Source organism: Myotis daubentonii, chromosome 1 (genome assembly GCF_963259705.1).
Source record: "Myotis daubentonii chromosome 1, mMyoDau2.1, whole genome shotgun sequence".
Classification (NCBI taxonomy): Eukaryota; Metazoa; Chordata; class Mammalia; order Chiroptera; family Vespertilionidae; genus Myotis; species Myotis daubentonii.
Window position 1 is genome coordinate 135,766,598 of NC_081840.1, and position 25,152 is coordinate 135,791,749.

Genomic DNA, 25,152 nt, shown 5'->3' on the forward strand with positions numbered 1-25,152 from the left:
AACTAAGAGTCTCTGCCAGTTACCAAGAGATAAAAGACTTCCTCTCTACTTCAAACCCTCTTTGAGCAGATTACAATCATGGATTCACAAGCGTTAAAAAGAGCAACTAGTTTAACACTTGCATTTGAAAAGAAATTGAGGAACAGCAAAGCCACTGGAACTGGCCAAGGCAGCAAAGGCAGTGAGCCTGAGAGCTTGGGCTAGAAATGGGTCTCCGTAATTCCAACTAAAGTGGTTTGACCACACCGGCTTCCTTACAACACTGGGCTTGACAAGTCCTTTTGTAGTGAGGGTGTCTACACATATTTTTATTTCCTTCTTATTGAGAAATAAGGCATAAAAGCCAAGCTGACTGATATCAAATACTGGCTTTATTATGATAAAAGTAATAGTGTTACCAGATGGGGACCAGACCCAGAGCCAGGCTGCCTCCAGCTGCCAGCAGTGTGTGGGTTCTTAACTTCCTGGAAGACAGGTTTCACGATATGAGTCCAGGTGATTTTGAGAGCACCTGTATTGCAGCTGGGGAAAGTGAAATGAAGGAAGGACTTAAGGTAGAAGAAGCAACAGGAGAGAGCCTAGGCGGGGCTGCTCTGGCTCTCTAGGAGAAAGTGGGCCATTCTGGGCTGCATGAACTCACTGAGAAGTAAAAGTCACAATGACAGAAGTGAGCCGAGGCGGGGCTGCTGTTAGCTCACTGGAAAGTCAGAGAAAACGGTGGCCTTTGGACCACCTCAAGAACAGGTTCAGCGGCAAAGCTACAGACAAGCCACTGCCTGCTGCTCTGTTGGTTGCAAGTCTTGCAGGAACCCTTAGAGCAGTGGTTCTCAACCTTGGCTGCACATTAGAATCACCTGGGAATCTTTTTAAAATCCTGATTTCTGGGCCTCATCCTCCAGAAATTCTGTTTCTTTGTTACTAATGTTGTGGCCCCGCCCCATAACAAAGAAACAGAATTTCCGGAGGATGAGGCCCAGAAATCAGGATTTTAAAAGATTCCCAGGTGATTCTAATGTGCAGCCAAGGTTGAGAACCACTGCCTTTGAGGTTAGGAGAAAGACAGCAGAGATTCACAACTAAGGGAGAAAGTCATGGGTGTGTTCTAAAGAGAGTGCACACTGGGTCCTTTGTCTTAGCAGCGGTTCTCAAACTATGGGTCGTGAACCCTTTGGCGGTGGAAGGACCCTTTCACAGGGATCGCCTAAGACCATCCTGCATATCAGATATTCACATTATGATTCGAAACAGTAGCAACATTACAGTTATGAAGTAGCAACGAAAATTTTATGATTGGGTCACAACATGAGGAACTGCATTTAAAGGGCCAGAAGGTTGAGAACCACTGGTTAAGGCTTTTTATCTTTCTTCTGCTAGTAGGAATCCTAGAAGTCTCAGGGGAGGGTCTTAACAGAATACTCATTAGCTTTCCAAGTGTCCTTCAAATGTGAATTCATCAAAATATGTGTATAGAGGGGTCAGGGTTATTTTCTGGTTAGTTTCATTTTTTTCTTTTTAATTTCAGAGAGAAAGGGAGAGGGAGAGAGAGATAGAAACATCAATGCTGAGAGAGAATCATTGATTGGCTGCCTCCTGCACATCCCCCACTGGGATGGAGTCCGAAACCTGGGCATATGCCCTTGACCAGAATCGAACCTGGGACCCTTCAGTCCACAGTTCAACACTCTATCCACTGAGCCAAACCAGGAAGGGCTAGTTTCATTTTTAAGGAATGTCATCGAAGATAGAGCAGAATCCAGGCCAGTCTGCCCTGGGATGGTCTGGAATGTGAAAATCATTTTCTCCTAAGTGTCCTCAGTTAGGGAAGATACAATTTTGTGATTTATTGGCTGACTGTAAGTTGCTCAAATTGTTTGGCCTTGCTTAATTATTTTGTCTCGGTTTTCCTTATTCCACTTGTCAAGAAATGTCCCTAGTTTCTTACTATCCTGCCTCAGTTGGGCAGCGTGGATATGAGCAGTAACTAAAACCGCTTCCCTCTGTCCTTTCATCGGACACACTTTCCCACTGTATTCAGCAGTGTGGGCTGCTATAAAGGACAACACACCTGGGGAGCTTGGACAACAAACATTTATATCTCCTGGTTCTGGAGGCCGGAAGGCTGAGATCAGGGTGCCAGCACGGGTGGGTTTTTGGTAAAGGCCCTTTTCTGGGTTCTGTCCTTTAGAGTGTTCATTTTAGTACAAACACAGAGAAATCTCCTGTTGTATAAGGGCCTTAATCCCATCATGGGGACTCTGCTCTCGGGACCTAATTAACCTTATTTCCCTCACAAAGGCCACACCTCCAAACTCCATCACTTTGGGGGTTGGGAGTCCAACACAAACATTTGATCCATAGTGCCCACTCAGCCACAGGCTGCACCTGCACTCCTAGGCCTCTTCCACAAGGTGGCCTCTTGAGGGTGGGGAATGAGAAGAGGGTACAGAAGAGCACACCAGAATCATGTCCCTCGTAGGAAGACCGACTCAGAAAAGAAGGGGCTGGACTGAGCATGCTCTGTCCCTTCTCCCAGTGAGAGAAATCTCTTCTCCACACATATCCTTGGTACAAGAGGAAGCAGGGAAAGACCGGAGGTAGTCCTTTAATGGCGTCCTCCAAATGGAACTTCTTCCACACGAGGCCAGAGAGGGCGTCCCTCTCAGCACTTACAATTTGTTTACTCTTATCCCTCATCTTTTCTTCCATAACATTGTACACAGCTACCCGAGTGTGCTCTCACTGACTTACTTTGAGACTTACCATGAGGTTGGGTATGAAGGAGTCTGGAAAGCAAGGCACAAAAAGGTCAAGGAACTTGCTCAAAGCCACACAGCATGATGTGGACAAAGCTAAAACCGGGGTCCAAGTATCCTGTCCCCTTTATACTTGGCTGCCTGTCTGTAGAACTTCCGGTTGGACCAAGCAATTGTATACTAACTAGAGACCACCTGGAGCGCTCGGAATAGCTCCTCAGACTCTTGCTGCATTTACACTGGTGCTCCAGCAGTGAGCAACAGTCTGAGGGTAAAGGATATTCAAGCTTATAAAACTGGCTGGTACACTGGAGAATTAACTCAACCAGTCAAGACATATTTTTCATTGTCTTCTGGGTGCCAGGCTAGTCCTGAGATAAAGTGGTTAAAAAAACAAACAAACAAAAAAAAAACAACAACTAGCTGAAAGCTGTCATAACCTTGTCAGGAAGACAGACCAGAGAAAATAGGCTCTAATGTGACAAGTGCAATGACAGATGTGTTCAAGGGTGCTAAACAGGGGTGGACACAGGCTGTGGGAGTGGAAAGCATACAGGGGTGGCAGGTCATGCTTCCTGACAAGTGTAAGTTATTTAGAATGGCTAGATCACAAGTCTAAGTGAGTGCAGTAGGAGTAATGGAAGGAAAAGAAATTCCCTAGGGACACAGTGAAGGTTGAAGATGCACCTACTTAGTAGGCAAACCACAAGGAGCCCCTCAAAGTGATGAGATCATCACAGGTGTCCCCAGAGGCACGTATCACTTGAATAAGAATAAACCTAGAAACCAACCATTTAAAAATTATTCTTTTGAATCTCATTTCAACTGTTCCCATTCCTGTGGTAAAGTATTAGTGCCAACATCAACATATATCATTGATATGATTGTTTCCCTACCAAGTAGTTCTCTTTTATGTGGACATAGATATGCACTCAGGAATGTGTTTGTGCTTTCTTCAGGTGGATGCTTCTGTTTGCACTTCCAACATCAGCACTTGGGCTTGGTTTGTAGCTCTGACTCCTTTCAGAAGGAGGCCGGGTAGAAGTTGGAAGTAAATTCAAATAGATGGCACATTTGAGAGTGGGCAGCTGAGCATGTTGAAATAGAATCAGTGTTGCTTCATTCTTGGTCTCCACTTCAGGTTTAAAGTCCTTAAAATGACTTTCCACATTTCAAAGAATTTTAAGTCACTAATCCTTTGTTCAGAAGTTGTGTCTCCCAGATACCTATCCTGCTGCACCTCCCCCTCTTTCTTCACCACCCTCCTCAACAACCAAGAGATACCTTCACAAACCTCTCCTGCCACCACACTCCTGGACTCCCTGGAAGACACAGTGAAAATCATTGATCTCTGAGCTGGTTAGAGGCCCTTGACTTCTGCAAAGAGGGCAGGGTCCCTACATAATGGTCCTCTTGGCACCTGACGCCTTGCCCCATTTGTGACTGTGCAGATGAATACCCAGTCGCCAAAACTCCCTCCCAAACCCTCCCAGTCCCTTTGGTAAAAGCACCAGCTCTGGCCTCCAGCAATGCTGAGTATAATTCAGTTCCACCCCCATCAGAATAGATGGAAATACAGCACCTCACCCACTGGAGATTCCCAAGCTTTAGTCAAAGGCACACTTATGGTGAAAATGGCAAATGCAACAGAACTCCTGGAACTGTTTCCTGTAGAATGTGGGTTCCAGATATGGTTACTGCCTTGAGCATTTTCTCCTGGATATATTCCAGTTTGCCAGAGTCTAAGAAAAGCAAAAATTTAAGAATGCACTTTAGCAGTCCATTTCTGGAAGGCAGATTAATAAAGTACTTTTCTATCTATCTATCTATCTATCTATCTATCTATCTATCTATTTTTGTATTTATTTGTGGGAGAGGCATGGAAGACAAAACTTTTAGAGATGGTTCCAATATTGTGGGCATTACATGTATATTGTATCTTCTAATCTTTATGTAAGAGTTAGGACAAGGCTAGACCACCAGTAAGAGAGTCTGTCTCCTTTGATTTCACTCTCTTGTAGAAAAACAAACAACAAAACAGAAAAACAATATTCAGGTCTGGATCTCTTCTCAGATTCTTTAGGGATCAAGCATCTTCCAGATCACAATTTTGTCTTCCCCAGGGGATAGCACATCATGCTTGTGGTCTGAGGAAGTATTTCTTTCCAAACATCAATACTGAAGAAGAGAAGGAAAGAGAGTGGAGCAAAGAGAAGAAGCCAGCTCTCTCTTAAGGACACTATCACACAACTCTTCTCTAATATCTCATTGGTCAGGACTTTGTCACATGACTATACATAACTTCAAAGAGCCTGGGAAATTTATTCCTTGGTGGTCATTGGCTCAGGCAAATTTTATTTTACTCTGGAAGAAGAAGAGAATAGATAGTTAGGGATAATCAGTAGTGTTTACCATACCTTACAGCTCCATGAAGCAGGTATTATTAAACTCATCAAATGGGGAAACTGAGGTTCAAAATATTTAAGTAACTTTCTTGAAGCCATATATCTAGAATGTGTTGTAGCCACTACCTAAATTGTAAATTTTTGTACTAAAGATTTTGTTTCCTCTATATATCCCCATAATCAGTAAAATGAAATTTACATAAAAAATTGTCAGTTTTTCCAGTTGTTGTATCATACCCTTGGTTTTCAGTCTGCTTGTGGTGAACTAAAGTATGTCCCCTTCTCTCACACTCCTCTTGCACTGCCACCAGCCTAGTACAAATCACATCACCTGATTATTGCCATTGCCTACTAATTAGATTCTCTACTCCTCTCTTGTCCCCCTCCAATTTATTCCCCATACAGCAGGAAGAGTGAGGGTGGATTTTTAAATATCAAGTCTAACAATTTTATTTCACTGCTTGAAAAACTTTAAAACTTCACTACTCTTTGGATAAAGACCAACTCCATTAATGAGGTTCCCAGTCATGGTCTGACAATACCTACCTCCCTAGATTTCTCTCTCATGATTATCCTCCTCCCTCTCTGCACAACTTTGAGCCTCTGTCAACACTCTATGGTTCCTCCTATCTTGAAGCCTTAATCATGCTGTTCCCACTGTCCTGAGTCTCTTCCCCCATATCTATGTCTCCTTAACATTTTAGATGTAGACTCAGAAAAGCCCTCCTTCATACCCCATGCTAGATCAAGTCCTTTAGTATCTCTCAAATCAGCATGTGTTTTCTGGACTCTGTAAGTATATATACATTTTAATATAATTTATTCCTACTTAATTTTTATTAATTTAAACTTTTTATTGTTTAAAGCATTACATGAATCTCCTTTTCCCTCATTGACCTGTCCCCGCCACTCCCACCTCCCAGCACATGCCCTCACCTCCCCACTGTCTGTGTCCATTGGTTATGCTCATACGCATGCATACAAGTCCTTTGGTTGATCTCTTATCCCACCCTCTCCAGCCCCCCCACCCCGAGCCTTCTCTCATAGGTTGGATAGTCTGTTCAATGCTAGTATGTCTCTGGATCTGTTTTGGTTCATCAGTTTATGTTGTTGTTCATTATATTCCACAAATCAGTGAGATCATGTGATATTTATCTTTCTCTGACTGGCTTATGTCGCTTAGCATAATGCTCTCCAGTTCCATCCATGCTGTTGCAAATGGTAAGAATTCCTCCTTTTTTACAGCAGAATAGTATTCCATTGTATCAATGTACCACAGTTTTCTAATCCATTCATCTGCTGATGGGCGCTTTGGCTCTTTCCAAATCTTAGTTATTGTAAATTGTGCTGCTATGAACATAGGGGTGCATATATCCTTTCTGATTGGTGTTTCTGTTTTCTTGGGATATATTTCTAGAAGTGGTATTACTAGGTCAAACAGAACAGAGAACCCAGAAATCGACCTAAGCCATTATGCTCAATTAATATTTAACAAAGGAGACAAGAGCATACAATGGAGTCAAGACAGTCTCTTCAATAAATGATGCTGGGTAAATTGGACAGATAAGCACAAAAAATGAAACAAGACCACCAACTTACACCATACACAAAAATAAACTCAAAATTGATAAAGGACTGAAACATAAGATGGGAAACCATAGAAATCTTAGAAGAATCCATAGGAAGCAAAAAAACAGACGTATGTTGTAGCAATATCTTTACTGATACAGCTCCTAGAGCAATGGAAACTAAAGAGAAAATAAACAAATGGGACTACATCAAAATAAAAAGCTTCTGCACAGCAAAAAGAAACAATCAACAAAACAACAACAAAGCCCACTGCATTGGAGAACATATTTACAATGTTATCTCCGATAAGGGTTTAGTTTCCAAAATATATAGGGAACTCATACAAATTAACAAAAGATAAACAATCCAATCAAAAAATGGACATAGGACGTAAATAGCCACTTTTTGAAAGAGGACATTCAGAAAGCCAAGAGACTATGAAAATGTGATCAAAGTCACTAATCATCCAAGAGATGCAAATCAAAACAACAATGAGGTACCATCTTACATTTGTCAGAATGGCTGTCATCAACAAATGACAAGTGCTGGAGAGGATGGGGAGAAAAGGGAACCCTCTTGCACTGCTGGTGGGAATGCAGACTGGTGCAGCCACTGTGGAAACCAGTATGGCATTTCCTCAAAAAATATTCCTACTTCTATTAGTTATAAAGTCACTGAAGAAAGGACCATTTTCCTCTCCAGTATCTAGTAAATAACTGTTTGTTTGAAGGAAAAATAAAGTTTAATTTATAACTTTCAATTTTTAGTTAACAAATTTTAATTACCCATTTATCCATTCATTACTTAAAATATGTACTGAGCATCTCCTATGCTCTAACCATTTTTCTAAGCTTTAGAAATAATGCAGTGAACAAGACAGTTATGTCTCTCTCTTTACAGATTACATTCTTATGGAAAATTTTTTAAAAAGGGGTGGGTAGATAAATATATGGATGGATGAATAGGTGAACAGATGATAGATAGATAGATAGATAGATAGATAGATAGATAGATAGATGATAGATAGAATAAAGGAAAACAATGGAAAGAGAAAGGGAGAGAAAAAAAAGAAAAACATGAGGCTTTGTTAAATGCTATGAAGAAAAGTAAAGCAAAGTAAGACAGGAAAGTGGTCGTATAGGGGTAGGATATATGTAGGCAGGATAGCCAGGGAAGGCTTCCCTAAGGAGGTGATTTTTAAGCAAAACTGAATTATGTTAAAAGGAAATTGTGTGAAGATATGGAATAAGAACATTCCAGGGATATAGCAGGACAAGGAGAAAGATCCTGATGTGGGAACAGCAAGACCAGTGTGGCGAGAACAGAGAATTCAGTACCAAGGTGGAACATTTCAATCCACTGAGATAAATGTAAAATCTCATTCTTCCAACAGTAGAATCACTTTCAGCTTTAAGTCCTCTATAAATTTGGTAAATATGGCAGTTACAATGATAGAACACAGTGACCCATCATTTCAATCTACTGCTAAGATCACTCTTGATGAAAACAATAGCTTGTGTCCAAATCAATAAATTTTCCCATTAAATGTTTAGCAATGAATAATACCAATTATATACTATCTCTTTCAAAAAGAAAAAAGGTGGAATATTTCCTAATTCTTTTTATAAAGCTAGTATTACCCTGATACCAAGACCAGAAAGAGACAACACATTATAGGAAAAGTATAGACAACTCATGAATATGAATGCAAAAATGTTTTTTTAAATATTAGCAAATAGAATTCAGCAATATATAAGAAGACTAATATGCTATAATTAAATGGGATTTATGCAAGAATCAATGCAATCCATGATCTTAATAGATTAAAAAATAAAATCATCTAATCATATAAATAAAGGCAGGAAAAGCATTTGTCAAAACGCAACACCCATTAATTATTTAAGACACTCAGAAAAATAGGAATAAAGGGCAATGTACCCAACTTGAGTATCTACAAAAAACCTAAAGCTAACATACTTAGTGGGAAATGACAGCATGCTTTCCCTATAAGATCGGAGAAAAGGCAAGTATATTCATTTTTATCAACTGTATTTCTATAGACTAGCAATGAACCTATGGACACTAAAATTAAAAATAAAATACTACTTAAAACAATTGCTAAAAATATTGATGTATTTAGATATAATTCTAAGAAACCCTGTACAGGACTTGTATGCTAAAAACTACAAAGTGCTGATGAAAGAAATTAAAAAATAATATCTAAAGAAATAAATATATGCCATGTCCATGAATTGGAATATTCAATATAGTACAGATGTTAATTCTCTCCAAAGCCCATCTTTGCAATATCTATCAAAATCCCAGCAAGATTATTTTGTACATATAGACAAGATTTCCCTAAAAATATATACAAAAAGGCAAAGGAACTAGAACAGCTGAAACAATTTTGAAAAATAAGAATAAAGTGGGAGAAATCAGTCTATCCATTCTCAAGATTTATTATATAGCTACAGTAATCAAGACTGTAGTGGAAGGATAGAAACATAGATCAATGAAATAAAATAAAGAGCCCATAAATTAGACCCACACAAGTATGCCCAACTGATTTTTGACAAAAGTATAAAAGCAATGTAACAGAAGAAATGTAGCATTTTCAATAAATGGAGCAAATAAGCAAAAAAAGAAACCTAAACCTAAACCTCACACCTGATATAAAACTCAAATAAATATGAATTGCAGACTCAAATGTAACACATAAAATATAAAACTAGAAAATATTTAGAAAAAAAGACATAGGACAAAAACGTAGGCTAAGCAGAGTTATTAGACAATACCAAAAGCACAATGCATAAAATAAAAAGGTGATAAATTCGACTTCATCAAAATTATTTTTTTTCTATGCAAGACCTTTTAAGAATATAAAAAGACAATCTACTTACTTATAAAAATATTTGCAAACTATATACCACTATAAATGCTCAAAATACAACAGTAAAAAAAATAACCACACACACACAAATAAACAAATGATCTAATTAGAAAATCAACCAAAATATGCACAGACATATCATAAAAGAAAATGAGGGCAAATCCTATATAATAAAAGGCTAATATGCAAATCGACCAAACAGCAGAACTACCGGTCGCTAAGTTGCACACTGACTACCAGGGGGCAGATGCTCAACACAGGAGCTGCCCCCTGGTGGTCAGTGCGCTCCTACAGGGGGAGCACTGCTCAGCCAGAAGCTGGGCTCATGGCTAGTGAACACAGCGGTGGTGGCGGAAGCCTCTCCTGCCCCCATGGCAGTGCTAAGGTGTCCGACTGCTGGCTTAATACATTGATGCTACATTGATCGTAGGAACGTACAGTGGTATAGCCATTCTGAAAAACAGTTTGGTAGTGTCTTAAAAACTAACACTGCAGCTACCATATAATTGATTCAGCAGTTGCATTCTTGGGCATTTATTCCAGATAAATGAAAACTTTCATTTGCACAAAAACCTATACACAAATTTTCATAGCAGTTTTATACATAATAGCCCAAACCTGGAAACAAGCCAAATGATCCTTCAATGGGTGACTGCTTAAACAAACTGTGGTACCTCTAATGCTATAGAATACTACTCAATGATAAAAAGGAGTGGACTAATGATATATGCAACAATTTCCATGAATCTCTAGAGAATCATGCTGATGCTGAAAAACAGCCAATCCCAAAAGATTGCATGCTGTATGATTTCATTTATGTGACATCTTGAAATTTAAAAATTATAGAAATGAAGACCAGGAGGGTTGCAGAGATTAAGGGTGGAGAAGAAAGGGCAGGAGAGAAGTGGGTGTGGCTATGAAAGGGCAATAGGAGGAACTCCTGTGAGGGTAGAAATGTTTTGTGTCTTGACTTTATCAATGTCAACATCATTGCTGGGATATTTTACTATAGTTTTGCAAGATGTTCCCATGTGGAAAAATGGACTAAAGTGTACATAGAATATCTGTATAATTCTTACAAATGAATGTAAATCTCTAATTATCTCAAAATTAAATGTTTAATAAAAATAATTTTAAAATGAAGTTTATGCTCAAATCAATTGATTTTTTTCTGTATGGGCTTTTTTTTTTCTCATGGGAATATGCTCAGTGACATCCTTATTACAACATCATCAAATATTCATCTATATTTTCTTCCTTTTAATAGTTTAAATAGTTGCATTTTATTTTGCAATCTGGTACAAAAAGTCTCTAACCTGAGTTTTTTTCAAAACTAACATTTTGTTAATGAATGGATTCATTCTTCATTGGTTTATGATGTTTCCTTTATCATGCACTAACTTCCAGAATACACCAGGGACAGTTTTCTTAGCCATTCTTACTGTTTAGTTTTTGCAGATGCACACAGAATCTTTTTGTCAAGTCCAAAAAAGAAATTCTTCATGATTTTGTTATGATCTATTAAACTTTAATTATGGAAGAATTAACATATTTACAATGTTTAATCTTCCCATGAAGAAATTTGATTCTCTATTCCTATTCTTTATATCACTTGGTAAAGTTCTATAATTTTCTTCTTAGAGATTTATTTGTTTCTTTTTAGAATTATTCCTATGACTTGTTCCTCTTGTGACTGCAGTCTTTGTTCTCATGCAGAGGCGGTAGATGTCCAGGTTTTTAGGTTCATAGAATCCATGTTTCTAAAGCAGAAATTAAGTAGTGTGAGGATAAGAAAGGAACAGGTCTTTCTACCTACATTTAGACAATCATTTATAGATCATTGAATGTCCTTTTCATCAGCCTTAAATTCAGTGAGAATTCCCTTCCCCATATTAGCACTGATGTGGTAAGCAGTCCTAATTTCACTTTTCTTCTTTCCTGTATATGCATAGGTACTCTAGTAAGAATTTGAGAGCAGCAACTTGGACACTCACCAAATGTCACCAGCTACCAAATTTTTTGTCTTTCCATTCTGAGCACAGTTTTCAAATAGATCCCAGCCATTCAAGAGTACTTTCCATACTACGTGAATTTTGCCACATTATCCATAGTGGTATCTTGACTGATTTTGCCAATTGTTTCCCTAAAACCAAGAAACACTAGATCTATGTTACTCCCCAAATCCCGCAGCTAGTCAAATATTTTCACAAAGGCGATGAGGTTAGTTTGGCAGGACTCGTCCCGGGTGACTCCAAGCCTTCCAGCCGTCAACACATTCCTTTCAAAGTGCTCATAGGGCATGTGCTTAAAATTCATTCTATAATGTGACCAATGTTGACCAAAGTTATTAGTCTGTAGTTTCTGGAGTTCATCCCTTTTCAAAAACGTGTGACATTAACTTATCATGAATTTTCTGGTTACTCTCTTGTATATGATTTTTTAAAAAATTACCAGTAGTGACTCCCTGGTTACATACTAAAATTCTTCTAGCACCTTGGGACGGGGCTTGGCTGCACCTGAAGACATGAACTCATGACTTAAATTATGGCTTGCTCTTCATTTCCAGTCCTTTGGGGCTGCAATTCTTTTATTATATGGGTTATTCTACTCTCAGAATTCAAAGACTCTTGGGAGAGCTAGCAGCTGTGGGAATGTTCTTGTCCTTACTGGGAAATTGTTTTAAACCAGCACAGAAAGCAAGTTGCGTCCATTGGAATAACTACGCATGGTATGGTGTCAGATGGGTACTAGACCTATTGGGGTGATCACTTCATAACTTATATAAGTCACTGTGTTGGACATGTGAAACTAACATAACATTGCAACTGTAACTGAAAAAAATTTTTTAAGTGAAATGCTTCCTGACTTGTAATCAACAATGACATCCAGATTCCTGCTGGCACGGTTTGCTCTATGATCTGGAGGTTTTTCCTAGTTTCTCAGTTTCTAATTTGCTTGCCTGCCTATTTCCTGTCTTTGGAAACTCCCATGCACTCTGCCCACTTTGAAGAACCTGACCAGTCGTTCTGCTGTTCAGTTGATTTTCATATTAGCCTTTTATTACATAGGATAATCCCTTCTCTCCTAAAATATTTCTATTAATAAATCAGATGACAGCCTTATGAAAACTCTCTTGTAGGCAATTAACTGCTTTTCTTTTGCTGCTTTTAAAAGTCTCTCTTTGTCTTTACCTTTGCTATTTTAATTATGATGTGTTTTGGTGTGGGTCTCTTTGGGTTTATCTTGTTTGGGACTTTGCACTTCTTGGAGTTGTCTTTTTTCTTCATCAGGTTTAGGGAAGTTTGTTAGTCATATTATTTCTTCAAATAGTTTTCTATTACTTGCTCTCTCTCTTCTTCTTCTGGTACCCCTATGATGCAGATATTTTCACTCTTTATATTGTTCTCAAAACCCTTAAACTATCTTAATTCTTTTCTCTTTCCTTTTTGCTGCTCCTTTGGGTGCTTTTTTCTACCTTGTCTTTTCAAATCTCTGATTTAATCCTCTGCTTCATCAAACATACTTTTTATTCCTTCTAGTGTACTCCTGATATAATTGTGGTATTCTTTATTTCTGACTGGCTCTTTTACATGGTTTTTACGTTCTTTTTCATACTCTTATAGTTCTTAGTAAATTCCTTGACCGTCCTTACATCCATTACTTTGAACTCTATATCTGATAAATTGCTTGCTTTCCATTTCATTTTGCTCTTTTCTGGAAGATTCCTCTTGTTCTTTCATTTGGAGTCTGTTTTTTTGTCTCCCTATTTTGGCTGCCATTCTCTGTTTCTATTTATCAGATAGATTTGCTATGACTCCTGGCCTTCATGGGGTAGACTTATGTAATAGGTGTTCTTTGGGATGCAATGGTACAGTCTCCTGAGCTGGATGCTCTGGAAATGCACCTTGTGTGGGCTATGTAGGCACTCCTATTGTAATTGTGTATTGCTTGTTCTTGGCCTGTTCATGCATGGGATCCACCCTTGAGGTGGCTGAGTATGAGGTCCAAATGTGAGCATGGCATGTGAGCTGCTCTACAAGTGCAAACAAATAATTTTTTGAAAAAAAGGAATAAGAAAAGAAATAAACAGAAAAAAAGAAATAAAAGTAGAATTCACCTCAGCAGAATTTAATGCCCGCTGCAATCTCCTTTTATTTTTTTATTTTTATTTTTTTAAAGCCTTCAGCACCTAGTATTCCCAGGTGGTCTCCCATCCACGTACTAACCAGGCCCAACACTGCTTAGCTTCCAAGATCAGATGAGATCGGGCGCATTTAGGGTGTTATGGCCATGGGCTGAATCTCCTTTTAGATGTGCTTTTTGTGAAGTTTGTTGGATTCTCCTCCAATGTTACCTGAAGTTGACCACTTGTAGTGTCTAGGTCTCTTGGGAGGGACTCTGGTACAGGCCAATGTCACATGCTGTCTGTGCCGGGCCCTCAGCAACCAGTTTGATGCTACAAGTGATCCACAGTTGTGGCTGCCTATGTGCCGGGAGCCGGTACATCCTTGCTGTTTCAAGGGACCTGGCATATATGGCATACGTTTCTTAATATGTTTGCTCACCTTCTTGGCGCTGTGTTTTAACCAAGGTCACCTCTCCGAGAAAGGTTGAATCCCCAGGTAGGGATTTTCCCCTGAAGTTAGGGAGGGAATAAAACCCCTCAATTAAGTGCCAGGCGGGTAATTAATCACTTTAACTATGAACAAGCATGCTTAAGCTACATAATCTTTACTCCCTGGAATGTAGATAAGAAACGCCCTAACCTTTGTAATAGAGATTGATAGGATTGAATCAACTGGTATAAATACAGTTGTAACAAGACAGAACTCAGAACACAGAACTAAGAAGAGAGAACCTACAGACAGAATCTACACAGAACCTACAGACAGAAGAACTTCGCTGGAGAGAACATGGCAAAAGATCCTGGACTGAACCTGACTACAGAAATTGGCAAGAGAACCTGACTAGAACCTGGTGACTGAACCTGGCTGGAGAACCTAGCGAGGGAACATGGCTAGAGAACCTCGCTGGAGATCCGAAGCAGAACCTCTCTGGAGATCGAGACCAGAATTTGGCTGGAGATCCTGGCTAGGCTGCTGATCAACTGAACGCTGTCTCCATGTCATTCCTTCTTCGCCGACTCCGTCTACGCCTTTGGGAACCCCTGGACCTGCTGGGGTTGGACCCCGGCACCTATGCTGGTTTAGCTGCACATGGGAAGAACCAACCTGAGTTCCAAGGCCACTTTTACCAGCGCCGGGCCTGCAGGCAGGTCAGCAAATGTCCTAAGGCACTCTGGGATCTGCCTCTGGTTGCCTCCGCCTGCCAGCTGAGTGTTAGGCTCAGTCACTGAAAGAACTTCTGGCAGAATCAGAAGGATGGGGGCTAATGGATTTCCCATGAGGGTCAGGTGCCAATCAGAAGGTGGTTTCCTGCCCCAAAGCCAAACGACTGAATCCTAGCTTTTTCCCTGACTTCAGCAGGGGGGAGCCCATAACAGTCACGCAGGTGGGGCCTCTGAAGCCCAGAGATTGGGTCTGCCAGAAGCTGGGAGAGTAGTTCAGTAGGATCTCCTGTGAGGGCGAAGCACCAGTCAGGTTCACAGTAAAGTGTGAGGGATGGCCCCATCCCAAAACCTGTCACTGAACCCGGCTGAATCTGCCCAGACTTCTAAACTCAACCTATGCCAATGACTCCTCAGCAGGGATTAAGATTCATAGGGTGTGGCAAGAGGGATTCCAGAAGGTAGGATAATTACTTTCCCCCAGGGTGATGTAGCTCAAAGCTGAATGCTCTTCCCAAGAAAGATGGCTACGGTAGTGTCAGAGAATTACTCAGTACAGGGACCCTGGTGGCTGTTTCCCAGACTCCTCCTCAGGGCCTCAAACCCCAGATTCTTCTTAGGTGACTCTTGCCCTCCTGCCATTGGAGCTTAGGGTGAGTGACTGCAAAGGAAATTTTGTGAATTGGCCCTTTAAGGAGGTGCCTGTGTCTCCAGACTCTATCTCTCCTTAGTGGACAAAAACCCTGTGTTTTTTTTTCCAGTTGGACGTTATGTGGGTGTCTCTGCCCATCTCTGGTGCTCTGAGCTGGGGAGCCCGGCCAGAGATTTAGGCTCCATGCTTCTCAGGGGGAACCCCCACACACACACAGCAGAGCCTCAGCCACTGCCTGTGGGAGTGGGGCCAGCCCTTTTCTGGTCTCCACCCTTCCTACCAGTCTCAAGTGGATTCTTCTGTAAATCCTTGGTTATAATATTCCTTTTCAGTTTGTCTTTAGTTGGTTATTTAAAGTGATTGTTCTTTAATTTAGTTATATTCCCACTTTGGTCCTGGGGGCGAGATGCGTGTAGTATCTACCTACTCTGATGCTATCTTGAAAAACCTCTGGTTCTATTGGCTTTCTCGCCATGAGGTTACACACGCTGTGCACCAGTATCTCAGGTATCTTCTCCTGGTATTTTCATGAGTTTATCAAACCAGCATGCACTGCAGCACAATCTACTGACTCCATGGCCCAAGTACATGCTCTCTGGAGACTTACTGCATCCCATGACCAAGGTGTTTACAGCATACTTCACCTCACCTCCTCCATGACTGACTCAATTCTTGTCAGAAAATCCTGCATGAGTTCCTTGCACCCATTATGAACTGGATCTCACTACATGTAGATAGTTCATAGAAGCTCATTATTGAAATGAGTGAAATAACAATTATCTATCTGTGCTCACTGTGGATAAGGCTCTATATGTTTTGTAGCTGCCCGTTTACAAAGCAGATGCATCCTTCCAAAATCAATGTCACTTTTGTTGAAGCACAGGAGATTAATTACAGCTCATTTCTGATCTGTGCCAAGATACACCTTCTCTCATGCAATTGTACAAGCCCCTTAAACGGGTGTAATTCAGACATGCAACATTTTAGGCATTGTCAAGATCCCTGGCTCAGGGAAATTATCCTAGTGGTGAGGATCTGTGTGTTGCCCCGCCCCTCACCCCCCTGAGATGAGGCATACACAGAGGTCACATCACTGCTCTAGCAGGAGAATCCAGGTATCGTGCAGGATGTTTGCTTGCTATGGGTTCAAAGGATGACAACCAGCAGTATCTTCCAGATTTCATGTGAAAACACAAGATTTGAGACATTCTTGGCTAATCCCACAGAATTGCTAAGCTCTGATGCATAGGACATACGTTTCATTCCAACCTTTGTGCTTTCCGTGGGGACCAGACTCTCCCTTGATTTATGAGCATCCCCATCCATTCTCCCACCTCACTACAGACCAGTCAAATGTTCTGTGTAAATGTAGAAACTATAGCTAATCAGTAGGATGTTACTGTGTCATTACTTGTCAACCTTTATTTGCCAATAAGGATTTGTGCGTTATAACTAACGTCTCTAAGTAAAATAATTTTATTACATCTATATAGGAAGTTTATGAAAGACGATTTCCTATCATACCTACTACTCACATATTGAAGTTTAGCCTAATATATTATGGCAAAAGATATTCAGAAACAGTACACAGCTGCCCTCTTGTGTCACTTTCATATAATCCAATCTATTCGTGTTTAACTACCAGTGATTCCATTAGCTATGCATTTTTAAAGGTCACCATGTACCATTACTTTTCTACTTCTGCTATTAATATTCTAAATGGTAATTTAAAAAGCATAAGATGTAAAATTATACCAGCTTTCTATATTAATTTAATCAGAACATATTTCATAAACATCTAAATATTTAAAATATACCTATAATGTGCTCTGTCCAGGTCCTTTCCTTACCCAAATACCCAAAAGTCGTAACATGCTTTTGTGTTATCTCTTATACTCAAATAGTGCTCAATTAATATTTAATCTGTTCTTATTGGGGGCATGGATTTTCACTAATCCTCTGTTAATGACCACTCAATGGCCCATAGAAGATAAAATGGAATCAAGTTGTCTTTTATAACAGTTTACAAGGGCATCCCCCACAGAGGAAAACCATAGTCTCTGTTGCCATTTATTAAGCACCTACTATGAGCAAAGTACTGTGTTAAGGTTGTTATAAACAGAGTATAGAGAACATGCATAAAAAAGTAATCTTATCTCCACTGAACAGATGAAGAAACCCAGGCACAGGACTTAGGTAGTGCCTTCCAAGAATTTGGTGAAAATTCTTGGGTAATGGTGGTCCAGGTCATCAGACTATAAGTCTGCCAACCAAAACAACCACTCTTTTCTTCAGCATCTCCCACTATAATAAGCTATCTCCATGAGTTCATGGCCAGACAACCATTCAGTATCCTGGAAACAATGTGATTAAAGCGAGAGGATGCTTAGACAATGAACATAAGCTTAACATCCGTGTTGACAGAAATGGATGGTTCTATTTCTTTATTAAGTTGCTGTGTTTGCTTATTAAGTACTATGTGGTTCTAGCTCCATATAGTATTTCTCTGTATCAAAGAGGGATAGATAGAAAAAGGTTAAAACAAGCCATATTATTTGGGGGAAATTAAGAGCTGAACTTCTGCACTGGTCAACACTGGTTGGTGGCTACACACAATACCAGGTAGAGAGATGACCAACCAGTTGTTCAGTCTCAGTCCCTCACCTCTTGGAAGCTTCTAGAACTTACAACAAAGAGACAGAAATACGATGTAATGCAGAAAATATAAGTTGAAGTGTGACCATAAACAGGTATTCATGGAGGTAGAATGGAGAGATTCTGGAGAGGATTTGGAGGTGAAGAAAGGGTGAAGATTGTAAGTCAAGAATGAGGCTTAGCTCCATATTGTATTAATATATAAACCCAGCTCTTCTAGTAGTGCAGGTGGTAGCTTCAGAGTGGGCATAAAATGATATTGATCCTGCTACTTTGACTGCAATTTCTGGAAGAGGACAGGTGCCTATAGGTGGGAATGTCTGGGAAAACATCCTTCTGTAGAGTGTAATTTAGCAACAGTGATTTATGGCATGTAGCAGTGCATTTCTTGACTCAAGATCACTGACAAGGGTTGAAGTCAGAGTAAGAAAGATTCGGGGGAACAGCCAAGCTTCCTGAAGCAGCGAGGTGCAATGAGAAAACCGAGAATTAAAAATCCTAAGTCCTGGGCTCCTGTCCTATCTCTGTAACTAACTCGCTGTATGACTTTGGGCAATGGCTTCATTTCCATGGTTCTAGTTTCTTCTTTCAAATGTCTTCCTTGGGCACTTAGATAGTCCCTCCATTCTTAAAGCTCTCTAAACTCAATCCCTTCCATGTTAGAGGCCTTGCTGTGTCTGTCAGCCCACACACACTGAATTTTTTCATTTGTGTTGGGCTGAACTTTATGCCATCTCCAAAATTTATAACCCCAGTACCTCAGAATCTGACTGTATTTGGAGATAGTCTCTTGAAAGAGGTAATTAAGTTAAAACAAGGTCATGAGGATGGCCCCTAATTCAGTATCAACCGGCGTCATTATAAGATGAGGACATTCAGACATACAGGGGAGACAATGTGAAGATAGGAGGCAGATGGTCATCTACTAGCCGAGGAGAGAAGCCTCAAAAGAAAACAACCCTGCTCACTCCTGGATCTCGGATTTCTAGACACCAGAACTGTGATAAAATAAATTCCTGTGGTTTAAGCCACCCAGTCTGTGGTACCCTGTTATGGTAGCCTGATTTTCTACTCACCCATCCTCTTTTGTACTCCATTTCTCTCTTCACGTTCCTCTCTATGTGTACTTCATCTAATCCAGCAGTCTTAAACACTAATGGGCACCATCTCCAATACACTCTTCCAATTCTCTCTCTCTTATCTCTCTTCTCTCTCTCTCTCTCTCTCTCTCTCTCTCTCTCTCTCTCTCTCTCTCCCCCCCCCTTTCGGTTATTGTCTATTAGGCTCTAACATGAAGCAATTGTATATGTAAAAATCACTGCATTAACATGCATCACAGAGCAATTCCTGTAACTAAAAGGTGTCCTCATGAAAATTAAAACAAACAGTGCCATTCAATGTCAGAAAGGGCTTGATGAAACAGATAAACTGTTGCTGGGAATATAAATCAGTAGAAAATTTCTGGAATTTAGGTGTATACATCAAAAGTTTAAAAAATTCATACTTAAATGCTGAATATCCCAGGGGGGCGGTGGTAAAGGAAAACCAGGAAGTCAGGGTGTGGGAAATAAACTGCAAATGGCCAACAAGCATGTGAGGAAAATGTTCAACCTCATTAGCAATAAGAAATGAAAGACATAACAGAGCACAATCCACTAATGGTAAAAATCTAAATTGAGAAACCTTCCTGAGTGACAAATTAACGATATTTATTAAAATCCTTAAAATTACATGTTCTTTTTTATTCCAGCAATTTCATTTTGAGGAATTTAACTTAAGGAAATAACAATATGAAAATATTTAGTGCATCATTTTAAAAGGAAAATAATCTAAATGTTCAAAAAGAAGGTTAAATGAATAATTTATTAATATGATAAATATTTATTAAATTATTTAATGATAAAAGGATTTTCATTATGCAATGTTAAATGGGGAAAGGGTACATAAAATTGTCTATTCCAATTTGTAAAAATATATGCATATGTGTAAATTCCCTACAAGGATACACATCAACACCAAGAATTTCTGAGAGACAGTTTATGTTATTTTTTTTCTCTCTGTACTCTTCCGAATGTTTCCAGTTAGAATTCATTATGTTTTAAAGTAGAGAACCAGCACATTCTTAAAAAAGAAAAACAAAAACAGGAAACAGATGGGATGGGATGGAAAGGAAAGGAAGGAGAAAACAGCACTGCACACATTGGAAAGAGGTGATGTCATCGCATGTCACAAATTTATCTTACAGTCCAAGACTGAACCCTGCTGGCTTCACCAGTGAGGAACAAATGAGGCGTCTTTTAAAAATGCTTGTTGAAAAATGGCACTGAAAAACAACCTGAGTAGAAGTCCCGAGGGAGTCTAACTACCCAAACGAAGGGTGGTTTCAGCGTAAAGCAGACAGGAGCTTAATCCACCCTTCTAAGTCTTCTCGGGAGAAGAAAGGGCTGGATGTGGGACAGAACATAGTCCGACTTCCTATCAGCGCTCTGAAGACACTGTTCTCCTTTTATCTTAAATTGCAGTTGCAGAAGCTTAAAGGAAAGAGATACTGGCTTCCTGACCCGGGTGACAGGAGCGTCTGGACACCATCAATACCGCTGCTACTCAAAGTGTCATTGCTATGGTTTGGGTGATCAAAGTTGGGCCACCGCCTGGCATCACTTTCCTCGGGGCTCACAGCTGGGCAGCAGAGCCGGTACTGGGACATGAAAAGAACAAGAAAAGCAACTAGATAAATGCTCCTTCTCCTTCTCCCCTTTTACACAGAGTGAGCGTCCATCAAGAAAACCAGCATGTGATTGGAGAGGCACAGTGGTAAGAGCTAAAGAAACTGGGATTTTATCCGCATCTCAAATTGCCTGCCATTTGATTATGACTATTTCTCGGGCCCTAGTCTTCTAATCTATAAAACAAGACAATCATGTCTTCCTGAAGGTGGAAGGTTAGACTAAAGGCCTCTGTCCCTTGAAAATGTGTGAGTGTAAGAGGAATGCACATGGAAGGTCAGACACATTGCTGTTCAAAACTGTCCACCTCAGAAACGTGAAGATGACCCACATTCAACAGAACCCAGAATCTCTACTCATCTCCACTCCCTTCAGATTTGCAAAAAGGTCTCAGACTATCAAAAAAATCCACATAAAGGCGGGGGCATCATATAATCCTAAATTCAAAGAATGGATCCCAACTTTCACTCTCATGAAGTCAATGTTTGGCATTTTCCAGATGCGTTCAGAACCTAGCTTTCCAATAAAAGGCCTAAGCTACACAGTCGAGTGCAGCGCTGTGACATTGCTATAGCACAAAGACATGAAAAGATAAACAAGGCCGACACAGGGCGATTCAGCTTCCCGATACTGAAATAATTTTGAAAGCTCCAATTCCACATGAAACTAAAACTTCTGAGTTTTTCATCCAAGTGGGACATTGGAAACTTTGTGTCTGCCCTTGATTCAACTCCTTCCTCCCCTTTCCTGCAGTGACGCTACTGCTCTGCAGGTCACTTGACAAGGTGATCTTTGGGATTCGGGCTTCTTTCTGCTGATAACTCCCCGTCCACCCCAATCAATCATAATCCAACTCTTCGATCGGTGCATAAATATAATTAAATTAAATCTGACAAATTCTATAACCCCCATGCTTTGCAAGGGTCAACCATAAAAATGTGATACTATGGTTGGTTCATCAGCACTACCCTTTTTCTAAAAAAAAAAAAAAAAAAAGCAACACAATAAAAGTTATAGTGATCACTTTCTAAGCAGGCATATAAGAAGGCTTGGAAATCACTTTTTGTGGCATCATCTTGAAAGTGAAAGCATTTTTTCTAAAGATATACACGCAGCCAGGAAATGTTTGCAAAGACCGATGTGTTCCCACAACAAGCTTTTTATTACGCATCAATGAGGGGACCCAAATACATTCAAAATATTATCAATTATTAATTTAAATGGGACAAGGGTAGCCAAGATAAAGTGTGAAACATACTGTCAAACTTTTAAAGGAGGCAGATGTTCAAATTTCTTGTTAGAATTGTACTTTTTTTAAAAAAAGCTTTCATTTACCTCAGAGCAAAGACTTATCATAAATAATTACCAACAATGTTTCTGCATTGTGACTAATGTTTTCGTGATGTCCAGTTAATGTAGCAAATCTATCTCAAAATACCTCTTAGATGGGGCTGACAACACCCAAATGTGTTAAATCCAAAACGGGAGAAGGAGAATGTTACTTAGTTCTGCCACACACTGTATGGCATAAACACCCATGAGCACATACTTTCCAAAAATATTCAGGGACGAAGTAAGGACACAGGAAAGCCTACGCAATAACCAATTATCCAAAGAAAGGAAGTGAAGTATTCCACATCTGTAAAACTTTGTTTACACAATGAACTCTTTGAAACCTGCTGAATTTTTTACAGGGGAGTAAGTCATAATTAGAATAATATGTACGTGCATAATCTGATATTTATCTGTAAAGGATTTATTAAAAATATGAAAACCTGCCCTTACTACTTAAATTAAAATTTGGCAGTGGAGAGGATTATTTCTACTACTAGCTGCCAGTGACTCAGTTTCCCCACGTGTCTAACGTTCAGATGGACAGAAGCTGCTCCTAGGGCAGCTTTCAGAGCTCAGTTCAAACAGCATCTCCTCAAAGAGGTCTTCCATGCTCTTCCTCCAAGTCCACAGCTCACTGCTTTCTCAGCTACAAGGACTCGGGGCACACCAGGCTTCCCTTTTAGAACACCTCTTAAACTGCAATTAAGCAATTCCTTGTGTAAGTATACACACGTGTACACAGTGTATGAATGCATATCCTTAATTGCTTAATATCCGTCTCCCCCTATCAGTATATTAAAGCTTTATGAGGAAATTTCCTATATTCTGTTCCTTGAATCACATAGACACACAGTAAATATTTGATCAATGAATTAACAACAGTTACTGCTTCATCCACCTTAATCAAGAACTATCACTGAGTAAGCCTGGAAAAAATAGGTATTTATGAAAGCTATGCAAAAACAACTCAGCTTTCATACCGGGAATACCAGTGCCCATGTCACTGAGCAAGGTGGCCCCAGTCGCTGCCTTGTTCTTTGCCAGTCATTTAGAGATCGTGAGAAGATTTCTCTCCACCCTCAATCCTTCCTTTCTATATTCATACTGGTTGAAGTTAAATTTGTTTGATATTAACTATGCATACTCTTTATAGGGCCCAGGGAAACAATTTCTAACTAAAGTTGATTTTCAACAAGATATATAAAGTATAAATCATAAAAGGAAACTTAAGACATCTTTGGAACATTTGAACTGTAATAATATATTGACATTTCAATCACATTTGACTGTTTTGTTTGGATGCAGATCTTCCCATCATTCATGAAATGTGTTCCTTGTCAAGAGGCGGTGGGCCTCACAGCGTCAGCAGGACGGCTTTGCATCTGACATGGAGTATGGGCACACCCTGGGCAGCAGGCGCCGGGGCTGCCTAACACAGGAGCCACCAGAACAAGAATCCATGTCCTCCTGTGTTTAGCGGTTCCTGCCACTCTTGACCATCTACTTTACTTTTTACTCCGTCTGTTCTAAATATATTGCCCATCTCTCGGCTCGCTTACTCATGCTTTCTGCTCACTCACATCATAATTACTCCTGACTTCCTTCTTCTTTTCCTTTGTCTTTCAGCTTTTACTAATACAACCAGTTAGCTACCTTGCTCCGTCTTGTGAACTCAGGTCTTCAGACCAGGTTGAGTCACCATCATCCCTGTTAGGCAACGTTCTTGTGCAGCCCCCATCAAAGGCACCGGTAAGTCTATAAATCAGTCACCTGGATCCAGCCAGCTGTCACCAGAGGGGTGACAAAGAAAAATAAAGTTAATTTGGGCCTCATGGCCTTGGATAGCAAACCTCTGGGAAAAGGAAATAACAAGAAACTAGGGTCAAGAACAAGAAACTAGTTCACTGATAGAACCACTTAATAAATAAATTTGAGGTGCAGCAAAGTGCCTTATTTTTTCAAGTGGAATAACTGGAATTCAGATTTTGCTTTCTCTATTTTACTCTATTATCCTCTTTCATGTTTGCTACTAAAAAAAGAAAAGTCAAAAGTGGCAAAGATCAAAATGCCATGGTATAAACACAAAATCAGTAACTGGGCCCTCTGTTCTAATACTGACTTTTCACCCTTTTAATCTATTTTTTCATCCTATTTTTCATCAGAACTCTGCTGTGCCCAAATACAAATATAATAGACAAGGGCCGGAGAATTTTGTTCAGAACTGTAGAAAGTAGATGAAGTTCCCACTTGGGCCATATCCGGTTTTCTGCCGTCACAAAACTCTTATTCAACCCTGTGTAGGAGAAGCAAATTACATAAAGAAGGGAACAAAACTTCCCTTTTATCTAGTTTTTAAGTCTGAATATTTTTTAAAGTTATTTTGGTAGGCTTCTGGTGATCATGTATGTCTTCAATTACTTATCTTCACAGATTTTCAAGTTAATAAAATTATCAGCATGGTATATTCTAAATCTAAATTAGTTTAGTTTAGAAAAATATCTTGCTGGGTTATTTATTTATCTGTGGCTTGGGTTCCAAAAAGAAAGTTTGTTATCATGGAAGGGGGAAAAATCTTGGAGATAGGAAAAGATAGTAAATTATTCAAATAAATAAATAACTTACTTTGTAATTTGAAATGTCATCAGTATGCTTGATGATTACTATCATTCATACAAATATTCATTTCATACTTTTAGAATATAAAAACCCACAAAGTTCAAGATTAGAAAGAAGTGTTTATTCTATCAGCAAGTGTCCTAAATGCGTCAGCTGCAACATTTATCAGTTCATAATTAGGAAAGCTAATGCACCATCAAAAAAAAACTTTTATAAAATAATATACAAAAGGTAAGGTTCTAGTCTCAACAGATTTTATGAGGA

The 25,152-nt window shown here is 39.6% G+C and overlaps 1 pseudogene; it reads right to left on the bottom strand.

The window, feature by feature from the left end:
- Window positions 1-13,794: 13,794 nt before the first annotated feature.
- Window positions 13,795-13,913, bottom strand: LOC132223653 (5S ribosomal RNA; annotated as a pseudogene).
- Between the last annotated feature and the right edge of the window lie 11,239 nt (window positions 13,914-25,152).